Genomic DNA, 16,532 nt, shown 5'->3' on the forward strand with positions numbered 1-16,532 from the left:
TTTTTTGGACTGTTAATTCCTTTAAAAAAAATTAACATAATGTATTTGTATTATTAATGTATTTACATTAATACATTAATGTATTAATGTATTATTTCAGCGGTACAGGTCTGTGATTCATCAGTCTTACACAATTCACAGTGCTCACAACAACACATACCCTCCCCAGTGTCCATCACCCAGCCACCCAATACCCCCACCCCTCTCCCCTCCAGCAAACCCTCAGTTTGTTTCCTAAGATTAAGAGTCTCATGGTTTGTCTCCCTCTCTGGTTTCATCTTGTTTCATTTTTTCCTCTCTTCCTCTATGATCCTCTGCCTTGTTTCTTAAATTCTGCATATCAGTGAGATCATAGGATAATTGTCTTTCTCTGATTGACTTATTTCATTTAGCATAATACCCTCTAGTTCCATCCACGTTATTGCAAATGGCAAGATTTCATTTTTTGATGGCTGCATAATATTCCATTGTATATATACACCACATACCCATTCATCTGTTGATGGACATCTATGCTCTTTCCATAGTTTAGCCATTGTGGACATTGCTGCTATAAACATTGGGGTGCGGGTGCCCCTTCGGATCACTACATTTGTATCTTTTTTTTTTTTTAAAGATTTTTATTTATTTGACAGACAGCAAGGGAGGGAACACAAGCAAGGGGAGTGGGAGAGGGAGAAGTAGGCTTCCCGCTGAGTAGGGAGCACTATGCGGGGCTCGATCCCCGGACCCTGGGATCCTGACCTGAGCCGAAGGCAGATGCTTAACGACTGAGCCACCCAGGTGCCCCTACATTTGTATCTTTGGGGTAGATATCCAGTAGTGCAATTGCTGGGTCATTAAAAAAAAAAAAAAAAAGGAAATGGCATTCTGTCTTGGCATGGATTTCTCACTGATACATTTGGCAAAATGGTTTAAACTGTCCAATTTTATATACATTGAAAGCAAATGCTAGTTTTGAAGGGAGAAAGGGAAGTTTTCTCATAAAGAAGTTAATAAAATGTAAAATAGTGATATATGCCCCATCGGACATTTGCCTCTTGAAATTTAATAAGTATTTCTGGTCTATTAATTTATGTTCACCTTTGGGCATGTTTACAGTCCTGGTTTTAATCTGTAGGAAGTATTTTTCTAGATTAAATTCAACCCAGTATAACTATGTTTGAGTGTATTTCATGTATCTAACTTTATTAGGATTTCAGATGATGACTGTATGTGTATTTTATTTTTCCTGTGCTTTTATTATTTTTAAGATTAAGGTAATTTGTTCAGATGACTCGGGAACTCAGTTATTCCTTATTAGCTAAAAAAAATTATTAGATCACTCCATATTGTGCTAATTTAGTGACTCATTTCTGCTAATTTAACCATCTCTAATTGGCTAAAATAACATTTTGTTGGAGTCTACTTTGTAAAACTAAGCCCATCAAGAAATTCATGCAAGATTAAGACTTTAGAGACACTTAAGTTGAAGTCTGGATATGGGACTTCAGTAAGGAGTACTTTGTTAAATTTGTTTATTGTTTTGGTACCTCCTGGTATTTAGAATATTTGAATGTTATATTCATTTGGATACCTGTATTTTGTGTCTTTATAACAAAAAGGAAATGGTTGATGTTTAAACTTTTTGAATGGTAGGAAAAGAATTTTAGATGTGAAGGAAATCATGTCAAGAGCAGTATTGTACATCTATTATGAATAAAGCTTTTTGTTTTCAACCTTATATGCAGATCTCTAGTGGGGCGTCTGGCTGGCTCAGTCTGTTGAATATGCGACTCTTGCTCTCAGGGTTGTGAGTTCAAGCCCCACTTTGGGCGTGCAGCCTACTTAAAAAAATCCCTAGAACTCTATTGTTCAGACTTTGATATAAAGCATAGATATAAATTGCATTTGGTTTAAAGATTGATGGTGACCAAATTCAAAAGCTAGAATTTGTGAGTTTTGCTGCTTCTAATTTTTTTTGCCTTTTGTTATTCTTCTTTGAAGCTATATGAGAGACTGACTTCTTCAGGTTTTACTAAATTTTGTTTATTTTAAAGATTTAAAACATACACAGAAACAGACCTGTGAATACAGAAAACAAACTGACGGTTGCCAGAGGGGAGGAGGATGGGGGGATATGCAAAAATGGGTGAAGGGGTGTGTGAGGTATACAGCCTTCCAGTTATGGAATGAATAAGTCACAGGGCGGGTGGGGCTGGGGTAGGGGGTTTGGGGGTGAAAGTTACATCATAGGGAATATAGTCAAAGGTATTGTAATAGTGCTGTATGTTGACAGATGGTAGCTACACTTGTGGTGAGCATGGCATAAGGTATAGAGTTGTTGAACCACTATGTTGTACACCTGAAACATTGTGTGTCAACTGTATGTCAATGGAAAAAATAGTTTACAAATTTAATGTCAGAGTTGTAACAAAAACTCCAGGATGGTGGTTTTTGTTTTGTTTTGTTTTTTTGTCCTCTTGTACATCCTGTTAATGAACATCCTGTTTGGGGAATTTCTTTTGGGGGAGCTTAGGATTTTTGTTTTTGTTTTTTTTTCAAAATTCTTATTTCACTTTACTACTTTTACTTTATACATGTATGTATGTGTATATATATATATATAGAGAGAGAGAGAGAGAATTGTAAAATATAACATGAAATTTACCATTTTAACCATTAAAAAAAATATTTAGAGAGGGTACATGTATGTACAAGCAAGGGATGGGGGGAGAGAATCTTCAGCAGACTCTGTGCTGAGTGTGGAGCCTGATGTGGGGCTCGATCCCACAACCCTGAGATCATGACCTAAGCTGAAATCAAGACTCTGATGCTTAACCAACTGAGCCCCCCACTTTAACCATTTTTAAGTGTACAGTTTGTGGGTGGCATCAAGTACATTCACATTGTTGTGCATCCATCCCCACCATCCATCTTCAGAACCTTTTCATCTTCCCTAACTGAAACTCTACCTATTAAACACTAACTCCCCATTCATCCCTCTCCCAAGCCCCTAGCAACCATCATTCTGCTTTCTTTTTCTCTGAATTTGACTACTCTAAGTACCTCATGTAAAATGTAATCATACAATATTTGTTCTTTTGTGACTGGCTTATTTCATTCAGCATAATGTTGTTGGTTCATCCATGTTGTGGCATGTGTGAGGATTTCCTTCCTTTTTAAGGCTGAATAATATTCCACTGTACATATATGTCATGTTTTGTTTATCCCTTCATCCACTGTTGGACACTTGTGTTGTGTCCACCTTTTGGCTGCTGTAAACAGTGCTATGAACATGGATATATAAATACCAGTTCAGGTCCCTACTTTTCAGTTCTTGTGGGTATGTATATCCAGAAATGGATATACATGCTGGATCATATGGTAATTTTATGTTTTAATTTTTTGAGAACCATCCCGTTTTCCACAGTGGCTGCACCATTTTACATTCCCACCAGCAGTGCACAAGAATTCCAGTTTTTCCACGTGGTAGCCAACACTTTCTTCTTCTTTTTTTTTTTAAATTTTAAGTAATCTCGGGCTCCTGGGTGGCTCAGTTGTTAAACGTCTGACTTCGGTTTAGGTCATAATCTCAGGGTCCTGGGATCAAGCCCCACGTCGGATTTCTCGCTCTACGGGGAGCCTGCTTCTCCCTCTCCCTTTGCCTCTCTCCCTGCTTGTGCTGTCTCTCACTATCTTTGTCACTGTCTGTCTCTATCAAATAAATAAAATCTTAAAAAAATTTTTTTAAGTAATCTCTACACCCAGCATGGGGCTCAAACCCACAACCCCGAGATTGAGAAGCATGCTCCACTGACTGAGCCAGCCAGGTGTCCCTAAACTTTATTATTTTCTGTTTAAAATAGGAGCCATCATTTTTTTTTTAAGATTTTATTTATTCATTTGAGAGAGAGTAAGAGAGACAACAGGCAGAGAGAGGGAGAAGCAGACTCCCCGCTGAACAGGGAGCCCCACTCAGGGTTCGATCCCAGGACCCTGGGATCAAGACCTGAGCTGAAGGCAGACACTTAACCAACTGAGCCACCCAGGTGCCCCTCTCTGCATTTTAATATAACACTTGTTATTTACCTTGATTTCTAGGCATCCTTAGTGGATTTGAAGTATATATCATTGTGGTTTTAATTTACATTTCCATAATGACTAATGATGTTGAGCATCTTTTTATGTGCTTATTGACCATTTGTATAACTTCTTTGGAGAAATGTCTGTTCAGATTCTTTGCCTATTTTTAAAAATTCTTGTTGATTTGTAGTGTTCTTTAAAAATTGTATATACAAGTCTCTTCTATAATTTGCAAAGATTTTCTCCCATTTCATGGATTGCCTCTTTTCTTCCTTTCTTTACTTTGCTTTTATTTTGTGCTGAATTTACTTTCCTGGGCCATAAGTTTTCTTCAGTTTCTTCTGAGATATCTTTTTTTTGTGCAGCCCCCTCTTCTGGCTTAGGAACAGTCTGCTCTTTTTCAGTAAGGATCATCTCATTGTGACAGGGAGAGCTTGTATAGGTGTTAGTCCCAACTCTTAAATTCTGGGTCGTATCTTGGGGCTTTTTTCACTTGGTTGTGTTCAATGACTAGAGAATCTAAACTCTTAGGTTCAGCATTACTCTCTGCAATTTTAAACCTATGCAGTAAAAAGTCACTCTTTTGGACCACCAACCCTGTGTCCAACCCCACTGTTTGGCCTGGGCACACCTACCAATTCCACCATTATAGTGACAGAATGGCACACGTTTCTGTAAAGTGACATCCTTCAGATACTTGGTGGCTTTTTGGAAATGCATACCCTTGATGGCCTGGGCAGTTTCATGAGTATTCTTAAAGTGAACACAAAGATTTGAACCTCTTGGTTGGCGTAATTTTTTGGGTTTTTTTGGGTCAAATGAATAGCAAACCATTTCCGAGATCACCTCAGGCTGCTTACAGGAAAAGCTGTCTTTCCTCTTTCTTGATGGTGTCCTTTGAAGCACAGATATACTTAATATTGATAAAATCCCATTTATCTATTTTATCTTTGGTTACTTACAGTTTTGGTTTTTTTTAATCTAAGAAACCATTACATAATTCAAAGTCATGAAGTTTTACTCCTAAGTTTTCTTATAAAAGTTCATAGTATTGCCATCTTAACAAATTAAATCTTTTGAGCCATGAATGCGGGGTGTCTTTCCATTTGTTTAGGTTGTCTTTAATTTTTTAACAATGTTCTGTAGTTTTGAAGTTTCTTGTTTTATTTATTTTTTTAAATTTTTTAATTTTTTTAAAAGATTTTATTTGAGACAGAGAGAATGAGAAATAGCACGAGAGGGAAGAGGATCAGAGGGAGAAGCAGACTCCCCGTCGAGCAGGGAGCGCGACGTGCGACTCGATCCGGGGACTCCAGGATCATGACCTGAGCCGAAGGCAGTCACTTAACCAACTGAGCCACCCAGGCGCCCTCTTGTTTTATTTTTAAATTAAATAATTTTTTTAAAAGATTTATTTTAGAGGGGGGAAGGGGCAGAGAGAGGGAGAGAGAAAATCTTAGGCTCCACACCCAGTGCGGAGCCCCATGAGGGACTGATCTTGAGAACCTGAGATCATGACCTGAGCCAAAATCAAGAGTTGGATGCTTAACCAGCTGAGCCACCCAGGCACCCCTGAAGTTTTTTGTTTTACATTCTTGGTTTTTTTTTTTTTTTTATTATCTCTTATAGATTTTGAGGTGTATTAGAGAGTAATGTTGTTTTTCCTTAGTGGTGGTAGTTTATTAGAAAATTTGAGTATTGATGGGCTTTCCAAAGTAGTGTGCAATATGGTGCATTATAGAGACACAGCAACTTGTGTGAAATAATAGTAATATTTCTCAGTTTGAACTGTTTAAGGGAAGAAAACTTAATACATCCGTTTCTTGTTTGCATCAGTGCTTTCCAAAATAAAATTTCAGTATGTGAGTTAGGTGAATACTTTCTCCTTGTAAAATACTAAAACATTAAAGATAAGGCTAAAATTCCTTTAACCGTGATTTTTAGTCCTGGTCTTTTATTCTCTCTAGAAATAATCACTATAATTCATTCAGTACATCCCCCACCCCACCCCCCACCCCTGCGCAAAGGCTTTTCCCTCATGCATGTGTGTGTGTGTGTGTGTTTGTGTGTATGTATGTGTATCCATCCACACCCCTAAATAATATATGGCATTCTTTCCCTTTTTTCTTTTTACTATACTGTACATCTCTCTCTACATTTTATAATTTTTCTCTGCAATATGTCTTAGAGACATTTGCTTAAATACTATATAATGTTCCATAATATGAACATAATTTTTTGTTCATGTAGTTATTCCTCTGTTGGTAGATATTTAGATTGTCTTTAGTCTTTTGTTCTTACTAGCTGTTGCAGTGACAGATTTTTTTATTTTTTTTTTAAACATCTCTCTCAATGGGTGACTACTCTGAAGTATCTGAGAAATAGATTTGCTGGGTCAGAGCCCCAGGCTGACTGAATTGGTAGAGCATGTGACTCTTGAACTCAGGGTTGTGAGTTTAAGCCTCACTTTGGGGGTAGAGAGTACTTAAAAAAAAAAAAAAAAAAAAAGGCAAAACAGATTTGCTGGGTCATATGGTATATGTAGCTATAGTTTTTTTGCTTTGTTTTGTTTTTCCAAACGTAAGCTCTGCACCCAGCATGGATTTTGTGACTCTTGATCTTGGGATTGAGAGTTTGTGCTCTACGTACTCAGCCAGTCAGGCATCCCTACATAGCTATAGTTTTAATAATACTGCCAAAATGCTCTTCAAAGTATCAACAATAGGGACGCCTGGCTGGCTTAGTGGGTGGAGCATTTGACTCCTGATCTCAGGGTTGTAAGTTCGAGTCCCATCGTTGAGTGTAGGGATTATTTAAAAATAAAATCTGTAAAACAAAAACAAAAAAGTTGCTATAACAATTTTACTTCTACCCAAAGTGTATGCAGGTAGTCATTTTCCATGTTCATTCCAGTATTAAGTAAATGGTATCTTAATTTTGGCCAGTCTAATGGATGGAAGATAGGAAAATAGTTATCCTCACTGTTTTTATTTGTATTTTTCTGATTATTTATGAGGTTTAGATTATTGTAAGATAGCTTTAGCAAAGTGTGCATTTATTATTTTCTGTTGTCCATTTACTCAGACTTGGTTCCCTCCCCTGAGACTTACTATTTTTAAAGGTATCAATAATGCTTAAAGGCTCTGTATCTTGACTGAAATGCTTATAGCATTGAGCAAGTGGTTGAGGAGTGGGAGTGGTATGTGGAGAGTAGAGCTGGTGAGGGTCAAGTACCTTTGGGAGTCACTTTTTTTTAAAGATTTTATTTATTTGAGGGTGCCTGGGTGGCTCAGTCAGTTAAGCGTCTGCCTTCAGCTCAGGTCATGATCCCAGGTCCTGGGATCGAGCCCCGCATCGGGCTCCCTGCTTGCGGGAGGCCTGCTTCTCCCTTTCCCACTCCCCCTGCTTGTGTTCCCTCTCTTGCTGTCTCGCTCTCTGTCAAATAAATAAATAAAATCTTAAAAAATATTTATTTATTTGACAGAGCACAAGCAGAGGGAGCAGCAGGCAGAGGGAGAAGCAGGCTCTCCACTGAGCAGAGAGTCTGATGTGGGATTTGGTCACAGGACCCTGGGATCATGACCTGAGCCGAAGGCAGCGGCTTAACCGACTGAGCCACCCAGGCGTCCCTGAGAGTCACCTTGATTGGCTTCTATACAAGTACCTTTCTTTCAGTTAAATCAATTTCAGTGAGTTTTTTTCCCTTAGCATTTGATTTACCAATCATTTTTCAAATTCTCAATTGTGTGTATTTACTTTTTAAGTCTGCTTTATTAAGATATTTATATGCAACAGAACTCATCTAGTGTACTTTGATAGATGTATAGGCTTATAAAATCACCACCCTATTCTAGACAGAGAATATTTCCATCACTACAGAAAAGGTTCCTAATGCCCTTCAGCAGTTACTTCTCTCATTAGTCTCAGCGAACCACTAATCTGATCTGTCACTGTAGATTAGCGTTGCTTATTATAGAAATTTGATATAAATGGTCATTTCCAGACCTTTTATGTAGACTTCAGGGTTTATGATTATATTCAGTTTATTAAGAAAGCGAACTTGAAAAAATGATTAATTTCCTAGATGTTTTTGGCTAAAAAAATTCTTGACTTTCTTTAGAGTTGAGAGTGATTTCTGAATGGTGACTTAGCAACTTCACTGTTGAATTAGAAAAAAACTTTGGTTTCAGTTCTGTGGAAATACTGACACAGTAAGGATAACAGTACTTGAATCTCTGAAATGAGATATAGCCCAGTGGAAGGAAGATAGCAGTAGCTGATTTACCCCTATCTATTTCCATACTTGCCTCTTAAATGTTAGTTTCATGGTACTGTTTACCATTATGTACATTGATTTGGTTTATATTGTCCTGAATGTGCAGGCATTGTTTGAATAAAGGACAACATCCACAGTGGTAGAGTGTTTAGTTTTTTGCCAAAGCTATATTTTAAAAAATAGTTTTCTATTCCCATAGTTTCCTCAAAGGGAGGAAAAAAAACTATGCGTTTTATCTTTTTTTTTTTTTTTTAGAGATAGGGAGAGGGAGGGACCGAGGGGAGAGGGAGAGAGACCATCTTATGCAGGCTCCATGCCCAGTGTGAGCCTGGTGCGGGGCTGGATCTCACCACCCTGAGATCATGACCTGAGCTGAAATCAAGAGTTGGACGTTTAACCAACTGAGCTGCCAAGGTGGCTTATCTTTTCAAGCAGGCTAAGACTAAAACATAAAAGAGTAGAGGAGAGTGTGTCTAACCTTATTTCTAGCTCTTTGTAAGATCATAATGTTACAGATTCAGCAAGATTTCATGGTACTTGTTGGGAACTCCTGACCTTCCTTCTTCCTTGCATGTGTCTTAATATCTTTGAACACCTTCTATTTAAAGTTTTGCAATGGTTATTCTTTAAAACAAAAACAAAAACAAACCCACCTCAACCAACCCACCTTGGTATACTCATGTTAACCAAGATTATAGGGACTGGTTATAAATCTGAGTGCCAGTGGGACACCTGGCTGGCTCAGTTAAGCGTCTGCCTTTGGCTCAGGTCATGATCCCAGGGTCCTGGGATCGAATCCCACATCGGGCTCCCTGCTCATCGGGGAACCTGCTTCTCCCTCTCCCTCTGCCTGCCACTCTCTCTCTCCCTCTGACAAATAAAATCTTAAAAAAAAAAAATACTATAAATCTGAGTGCCAGTGTAATCTGTGTCATTCTATCGCATTGTGGGTTTTAGATTTGAACTGAGAATGTCTTCTTTGAAAGCACTACTTGTTTGTTTTAATTTATTATAAAATTGAGAAATAATTGTACCTGTAATAAAGTGTGGTAACCTTAAGCTTGGTAACTTTTTACATATGTATAGACCCATATAACCACACCCAGATTAAGATAGAACATTTACAGCTCTCCTCCCGTAAGACTCTCTCCTACTCTTTCCCAGTCAATACATACCCCGAAGAGATAATCACTATTTTGACTTCTATCACTATAGTGTCTTTGTTTTTGTTTTTAGTTTCATAGTAAAAGTTCTTTTTAAAACGTTTCTTTTTTCGGTTGTAGGTTTAATAGAGCACCAGGCTAGCATACCTAACCTATTAGTAAAGTTATAATCGGAGATTGCTTGAAAGGCATGGAAGTGAGCAAGGCTTAATTGTCTGATACAGCTGATTAGTAACAAAATTCTAGTGTAGTCTTATGCAGCCTTCCTCATGGCTGGAATATACTTTACTTGGGACTAGAGTACAGCCTTTTTCATTTGGATTTTTTTTTAATCATGAGAATCTAGAATAATAAAGTAGTGTAATGAATATTCATGTACCTACAGACTAATTGAATAATATTAATCTGTCATATTTGTGTCAGATTTTAAAAATGTTTGCTTTGATACAATTTCAAATTTAGTAGAAGTTACAGAGATGAGGAATTTACCAATCTTGCCCTTCACCAGTTGTTTACATTTTGTGTCATATGCTTTATAATTCTTTCCCCATTTTTTTTTTTCTGAACCCTTTGAGAGTAAGTGGGAGGAACTGTGCCCCTCCAGAATTCCTTTGATTTCTTTAGAGTTTATTTCCTAAGAATAAGGTAGGGACATTCTCTTACATAACCATGTAGTAATCCTTTATGGATTTTTAGAGTTTAATTTTGAGGATAATCTTATATCTGAGTTCTTGGATACACCTCACAGTTGGCAAGATATTTCACGTACTGCCTCAGGTTCCTCTATCAGCAGAAGTTTCAGTATGTTTTTAAGCTTAACTAAATGCAAATGTAGTTTATTTTACTTTTGGTCAAGACGTTTTGAAATTTGAAAATTAAAATGCGTCTTGTTAACTTCGGCTTGTATTTCATTAGGTTTGTTGTCACAAAATTTACTATATTACAGTATCTTCACATAATTTTTGAACTGAGAGTTACTAATTATAATTAGGCCTTAGTCTGTCAGTGTTCTTTGCTCACTAACACTATGAAGTGTCAAGATAATACGTAACAGCATTTTTAGTTGTCCCTTATCACTGCCTCCCACAGAGATGATATGCTTGTCCAAGCCACATTTATTTTCCTTCCTGTTTTCCCGATAATAGTATATGTTTTTAGGGCAGTCGATGTATGGATAAAGGCATTTATATTGTGCTTACTGTCTATGGAAGTGAGTAAATTTGTTTGTGAAAAACTCAGTACACTAAAGGTCTTAGTACACATCTCACCAAATGAGCAGCTATCCATGTTGGAGTATCTAAAGAAGGATGGTTTTGCTTGTGCCCTGTTTAGATATTCTGGAGCCCAATTTTTCTCTTGTACATCTAACTTCAGAAGTTTTCTCTGGTTATATTTGCATTTTAGTGTAAAATTTATAGTATCTCTTTTCCTTAGTATCTGAGTTTTAGTACTTGATTTGTAGAATTTGAAAAGATCTTACCATTGTTTTAGGGGAAAACTGCATTCAAGTGATCATGTCACATCATGCTGAGGCGTCCATTCTAGCATGGTATTTTAGAATCTAGAAATATACTAGCTCTTTGACCTTGGGCAAATTACTTAATCCTTGGGCAGATTACTTAATCCTTGGGAGATTTGCAGTCCTCGCTGAAGTGGGGATAAATAGTACCTATCTCAACAACAACCCTATGAAGATTAAATGAGATAATGTATGAAAAATACATAGCTCAGTGATAGGCACATAGTTCAGTAAATACTAGCTTTTAAGTAGGAAGATGATACTTATTTAGACTTTGGTTTTGTTTAACAGAATAATACTTAAATAGTCCTTTAGACTAGTTTTACTAAGCCTATAATGTTCTATAGTATTCACACAGAGCTCTGTATGCAGTGTTTAACTGTAGTTTTTTTTGTGAGCAGAGTAATGGATAGATCCATAATGAAGACTTTTTAGTAGCTTTTTTTTTTTAAGATTTTATTTATTTTTTTGACAGAGAGCGAGAGAGGGAACACAAGCAAGGGGGAGTGGGAGAGGGAGAAGCAGGCTTCCTGCTGAGCAGGGAGCCCAATGCGGGGCTCAATCCCAGGACCCTGGGATCACGACCTGAGCCGAAGGCAGCCGCTTAACGTCTGAGCCACTCAGGCACCCCTTTTAGTAGCTTTTTTATGTATATTGGCTTATTTTCCAGTAATCCCATGAGATAGGGCAAGACAGATAATTATATTTCTTTTGAGAGCGCAGGAAACAGGTATCTAGAGAATGTGTGGTGTAACTAAGTTATTGATACATAACGGTATTAGTAGGAATAGCTAACATGTATGCGATTACTAAGTGCTAGGTACACTTCTAGTTGCTTCTGTGTATTAGATCACTTATAATAACACTGAGATATTTTTGCTGTCAGAAACATGTTAATGAAAAGAGACCTGCTCAAGATGACAGAACTAATAAAAGCCTGAATTAGGTTTTGAGGCAAGGTCAGCCTGACTCTAAAGCTGTGCATGAATGCCTAAAAGCTAACACTCTTTGAATGCTAGTGTATGTTTTTAATTCTTAAACACCAGTATTCCCTTGAAGCCTTCGTTTAAAAGAGCAGAAAGTGAAGTGACAGTGCATAGTAAAAGGGGAAATCATATTCCTCCACTCTGCCACAAGCTGTGGGGAGTAGAATAAAGACATAAAAGCAGATGTGGTCTTAAATACAGACTTTTGCAAAAGAATGTGCCTTTCTGATTAGGTTTACTGACTGGTTGAATAATCTTTTATCTTCCCATACCCTTTTGCGGGGAAACGTTTAGAGGCTGGAGACAAAATCAGCTCTCTGTTCTGATATCCCTTAGATGGGTTTGCATTCTTCCTGTTCTATAGTCTATAATTGTAATTTGGAAGGATTAGATTTAAGAAGAATAAAAGATTCCTTAACTGCTATAGTTTTATTAAAGTATTGACCCTAACCCCATAATTTTATATATACATATACACATACACACACATATATATTATATATAATTTAACTCTATTTGGTTATGCTACCCAAGCATAACCAAATAGTTACAGTGTCATTAATATACTGAACACATAGACCAATTGTCTTATCCGGTCAGCTTTTTGCTTCCTTGCCCTTATATTGTTTTATTGTGCTGGTGCCCATAACAACACAAACTTACAGCCCAGTAATGCAGGGCAAATAGACTTCCTTCCTTCCCTGGAGGCTTTTCCTGTACTAGATGCCAGTTGGGAGGTTGGTGAGCCTGGGAGTTTAATGGAAAACCTGATTTCCTGACTTTCTCTCCTTTAGATTAGATTGTCTTAGTGCTGAAATAGGCTTTAAGAAGTTAGTAGAAAGCAGGGCCCAGCTTGAGGTTATTTAAAAAATATTCAGCTTGGGGCGCCTGAGTGGCTCAGATGGTTAAGCGTCTGCCTTTGGCTCAGATCATGATCCCAGGGTCCTGGGATCGAGCCCCGCATCGGGCTCCCTGCTCAGTGGGGAGCCTGCTTCTCCCTCTGCCTCTGCCTCGGTCTCTCTCTCTCTCTGACTCTCATGAATAAATAAATAAAACATTAAAAAAAAATTTCAGCTTTAGAGTGAATGGATTTCTTTGTTAACATCTCAGAAAATGTTGATGGGTTTAATGTTACTATTTAATAATAATCTGTAGTAGAACATTATTTAGTGACACCCAAGTTTTCCATTTAATAGTCATTTATTTGCCTTGGCAAATTTTATTTTTAGTTTTATTTTCTAACTTAAGATCTGGTTAAGGAGTGTCACAGTACAAATTGTTCTTATAGGTTAAAATAAACACAAAACTATGGATCTTAAAAGATGGGAAAGGGACTGTTTTGGACGTGATTGTTTTGTTTTATTCAGAGATTGAGGTCTTGTAGAGATAAACTTTTTTTTTAATAGTCAAAGAATTATTTTCTTTAAATTCCAGTATAGCTAACATACAGTGTTAAATTAGTTTCAGGTGTACAATATAGTGATTCAACAGTTCTATCCATTACTCAGTGCTCATCAAGATAAGTGTGCTCTTAATCCTCTTAACCTGTTTCACCCATCCCCACCCCCCTCCCTTCTGGTAACAGTTTGTTCTCTATAGTTAAGAGTCTGTTTTTGGTTTTCTTTCTCTTTGTTCATTTGTTCCGTTTCTTAAATTCCACATATAAGTGAAATCATATGGTATTTGTCTTTAGTTAAGGAATTCTTTTTTTTTTTTTAAAGATTTTAAACTTTTGGAAATTGGTCCTGAGTTGTGACTTTAAGTCACGTGCTTACCTCACTCTTGAGATAACTTTATAAACCTTTTCAGGCATGCTAATTAAGGTTAGCTGAAACTACTTTTAGCAAAAGCCCTGTGCTTGTTTTCCCAGTGAGCTAAATCAAGCATTAATTTCTGAAGATAATTTTTTTTTTTGACAGGAAGTAGGATTTATTGGGTGGGCATGAGTAGGGAGGGGGCAGTGCCAAGGTTTTCGAGTGCAGAGCCCTCCATTTGTCTGAGGGGTCACGATTAGGGTTGTATTTGACCCCACAGCCATCTGGGATGAGCTGCTTCTCAGCCACCATGTCTTCAAATTCGTCTGCATTAAACTTAGTAAAGCCCCACTTCTTGGAGACGTGAATCTTCTGGCGGTCAGGGAACTTGAACTTGGCCCTGCCTAGGGCCTCAGTCACATTCTCCTTGTTCTGCAGCTAACAGTTACAGATGGACACGATGACTTGGCCATTGTGCACCCTGGCCACTGTGCCCTGGGGCTTTCCAAAGCCACCCCGCATGCCTCTCTGCAGCCTGGCTTGGAGATAGCATGTCAGACCTCAATGTCCACTGGAAAGGGCTGTCTCCAAGGTCTCTTAGGGCAACCCATGCAATCAGCAGGCTGCATACACCACCGAGGAGGCTACTCTTTGCAGCCATGACACACTGGTCCCCCATGGAGAAAGAGCACAGTTGGCTTGAAGATAAAATTTTTTTTTAAAAGATTTTATTTATTTATTTGAGAGAGAGAGAATGAGAGATAGAGAGCACAAGAGGGAAGAGGGTCAGAGGGAGAAGCAGACTCCCCGCTGAGCAGGGAGCCTGACGTGGGACTCAATCCCAGGACTCCAGGATCATGACCTGAGCCGAAGGCAGTCGCTTAACCAACTGAGCCACCCAGGCGCCAGAAGATAAAATTTTTTAATGAAAGTTTTAAAGTTTTTCAGGTTTTCCAGGTAGACATTATTCTGGGATGACTTCCTGTATATTGGGGTATTACTTGTGTATTTTATACAAAAGAATAACAATTGATGTAGACTATCAGCAGCTGCAACTATTAGTAAGAATATTACTGTACTTTTAACAGGTAAGTTTTATGGGAGCTGAAACTAGAACTCCCCCCTCTTTTTTTTTTCCCAAGTAGGAAAATCAAAGGTCCAACATTTTTTTTTCCCTCTTCTTCCTCCTCACCATCAGGTTAACAGGTGGTTAAACAACCATTTCCCTGACAGAAGGTGCTGGGTGATGGACAAAAGCTGTCATATAACACATTCCCTTGATCATGTCATGAAGTTGATCTCCTTAGAAGTTGATTAACTTCATGGAAATTTCTGTACCTTAGAAAAACTTTAGACTTTACCTAGAACACTGATCACCTGTAAATGCTTATCCTTTGGTTATATGGAAGACCACAAGTTCATATGCATTCTCTCAGAAAGAGAGATTTGAAACAGTTGGTGACCTGTGTAGGGTGGTACATATGATCTGGTTGTACAACTTTTTCTGGATACTATACCTGCTACTTTTGGATGAGGGTCAGAGCCCCTGCTTTAGGATACGATGTTAGGATTTTCTAAAAATTAAAATAGAATTTATATAGTGAAATGCACATAGAAGTATGCAGTTTGAATTTCAGTAAATGTTTACAGCTGTGTAGCCACTGCCTCAATCCTGATATATAACTTTATAGTAGAACGTTCTCTCATGGCCCCCTTCTGGTTATTTCCCCTTCTCTTCCCACCCAAACTATGCTTCCAACCTAAAGTATGTTTCTGTCACTATAGATTAGTTTTATCTGTTTTTTCATTTAGATGGAATCATACAGTATTTACTCTTTTGTAAGTGTTGCTTTGAGTCAGTCTAATGCTTTTGAGATTCATCTATGTTGTTCATTTTTATTGCTGAGTAGTATTCCATTGAAGAAATGCACCCACAACTTGTTTATCTGATCACTTGATACTGGAAATTTTGAGTTCTTTCCAGGCTATTATGAATATAAAGTTGCTCTGAACATTTGTTTCCACGCCTTCTTGTGATCACATGTTTTTGCTTCTCTTGGGTTAGTATCAAGGAATGGAATTGCTGGGTCATAGAATACATGGATGTTTAACTTCATAAGCAACTGCCAGACTGTCCTCCAGAGTGGTAATGCCAGGTTTATACTTTCATGAGCCACGTATGAGTTTCAGTTACTCAACATCCTCACATTTGTTCTTGTAAGTCTCTTTAATTTAGTTATCCCATTGGGTGTGAAAGAGTATCTCATTGTGTTTTCACTTGGATTTCCCTAATAACTGATGATGATCCACATCTTTTAATGCACTTAGTGGCATCGATAATATCTTTGGTAAGGTTTTGGGGCATCTGGGTGGCTCAGTCAGTTAAGCATCTGCCTTTGGCTCAGGTCATGATTCCAGGGTCCTGGGATCGAGTCCTGCATTGGGCTTCCTGCTCAGCGGGGAGCCTGCTTCTCTCTCTCTCTCTCTCTCTCTCTCTGCTGTTCCCCCTGCTTATGTGTGTGCATGTGCTCTCTCTGTCAAATAAAATCTGTAAAAAAAATAATAAAAATCCTTGGTAAGGTTTCCATTAAAATCTTTCGTCCATAAAAATTTTCTTCCTTGGGCACCTGGGTGGCTCAGTCAGTTGGGCAGCTGCCTTCACCTCGGGTCATGATCCTCGGGTCCTGGGGATCTCCCTCTGCCTACTTGTGCTCTTTCTCTATCTCTCTGTCAAATAAATAAATAAATAACATTTTTTTTTTTTAAGAT

General features: G+C 38.0%; 1 protein-coding gene and 1 pseudogene across 14 annotated transcripts in view; one reads left to right on the plus strand and one right to left on the minus strand.

The window, feature by feature from the left end:
* MTMR3 (myotubularin related protein 3) overlaps positions 1 to 16,532 on the plus strand; it is a 136,133-nt gene that overhangs the window by 37,915 nt on the left and 81,686 nt on the right. The gene's annotated exons all lie outside the window — the stretch shown is intronic.
* On the minus strand, positions 14,343 to 14,468 carry LOC113913408 (annotated as a pseudogene).

This window comes from Zalophus californianus, chromosome 14, assembly GCF_009762305.2.
Source record: "Zalophus californianus isolate mZalCal1 chromosome 14, mZalCal1.pri.v2, whole genome shotgun sequence".
Classification (NCBI taxonomy): domain Eukaryota; kingdom Metazoa; phylum Chordata; class Mammalia; order Carnivora; family Otariidae; genus Zalophus; species Zalophus californianus.